This window comes from Gossypium raimondii, chromosome 9 (assembly GCF_025698545.1).
Source record: "Gossypium raimondii isolate GPD5lz chromosome 9, ASM2569854v1, whole genome shotgun sequence".
NCBI classification, from domain to species: Eukaryota; Viridiplantae; Streptophyta; class Magnoliopsida; order Malvales; family Malvaceae; genus Gossypium; species Gossypium raimondii.
Window position 1 is genome coordinate 41,753,560 of NC_068573.1, and position 1,647 is coordinate 41,755,206.

Here is a 1,647-nt window from a genome sequence, read left to right on the forward strand (position 1 = left end):
TCTTTATATCTTTTGAGGATTTGCATGAGCTCACCTTATGTGATAAAAACGTTTTAATGAGCTTGAGACTAGGGCTTTGACAAAGTCCAACCTTGTCAAATTTCATCTTTAATGGTCTAATTAAAATTTTAAATCAATTCGATACCTCTATTATATTAATTTAAAATATTATTTTTATTAATATATATTTAATTCTTTTACTCAAAATTTAACATATACAAATAAAATAGATGATGAAATTATAAAATCGTGTAAGATTACTTTAATTTAATAGTCACGAACATCTATGTATAATTTTAAGTAAACAAATACAAATACATTTTTAAATACCTGATTTGCTTATATGTTATTTTTCTCTCTCTCCTCCAAACTTTAACAACTCGGTTGCTCAAAGGAATTTGAAGTGTAAATAGCCCAATCCAAGTTAAATTGGAGTAAGAGAAATATTCACTAAATGTTGAGGTGGTTGCACAAATCAGAAGTTAGATTCTTAAGCTTTCAATAGCTTGAGCACAATAATAATATTTTAACTTAAAAAAACGTCTCAAGTAAGCAAGAAGTAGGCAAATTTGATCCAACAGATTGCGCTGTATTAGTGATGATACATGTACAAATGAAGTACAGCCAAGAAGGTGAGGGAAAAAAGAGAAAGGAAAATGGGGAACACCCAAAATCCTAATGTAGTTTCCAGGGCAGGCATTTGAGCTTAGAGCAAGGTTGGGTCCAAGTAGTAGAGCATTCACCTCCACTTCCATCGCAACACTTGCAAACAACTCCAAGAGTCGCAAAAATCTTCGAGTATCCTATATAAACAACAATCCCTGAGTAAGTCAATTGAAACTGAAACAATAAGGTAAAGCTCAAGAGAAGCAAACAAGCAGGCAGGCTCTTACTTTGTTGATCAGGCAGGATAGAAAATGGCCTGGCTGCCGACACCATGGGAACCTGGGATGAAGAAACTGAGATTACAAGCAAAAAAAGGAGCACAAAACCCTGAAATTTATCCATATTTTTGCAAGTGAGGAGGGTAAGCAATGCACGGAGGGGTGAAATATAAGCACAAAAAGAAAACCCCAATAATGGGATTACTTTAAGGGAGGAGTCGCATCAAGTAATTGTTTTAATTTAATCTAGAAAGGAGGCTGTATTTTTCTGATTGAACTCAATGGCAAAGATTTAATGATGGATAGAGAGGGTTTCTAGAGAAACAAAACAAACGAAGACATATGCCAACACGTTTCCAACTTGTTTACGTTTCTGCAAGAAAGTGTGAAAACTTGGGGAAATTTCTCGGTGGGCGTTGTGGGATCCACTACCTTACCCCCAAACCCTGCCCTACTTGTACTACTAGACAAGAGAAGAAACCGCATACATGGGATCTTGAATTGCATTTTATTTAGATGGTGATTACATGGGATGTTTTGCTTTAGATGGTGATTTTAAATACATGGAATCTTGAATTGCATTTTATTTTTTAATACTAAAAATAAATAAAAATTTTAATAGAAAAATTAAGTTTATTTTTTAATTTAATTTACTTATTTTTAAGTAAAAAAGAATAAAATATAATCTAAATTCTATAATACTTTTATCAAATTTTAATTGATGAATTCCGAGGCTGAGGGGTAGCCCACGTTTACGCAAGTT

At 33.0% G+C, this 1,647-nt stretch overlaps 1 long non-coding RNA gene across 1 annotated transcript; it reads right to left on the reverse strand.

Annotated features, from left to right (window-relative positions):
* Positions 1-568: 568 nt before the first annotated feature.
* On the reverse strand, positions 569-1,371 carry LOC105799815 (uncharacterized). The gene is made up of 2 exons (XR_001135670.2): positions 894-1,371; positions 569-803 (listed from the first exon to the last, which is right to left on the reverse strand). It is a non-coding gene; the product is annotated as an uncharacterized LOC105799815 (long non-coding RNA).
* Positions 1,372-1,647: the final 276 nt, after the last annotated feature.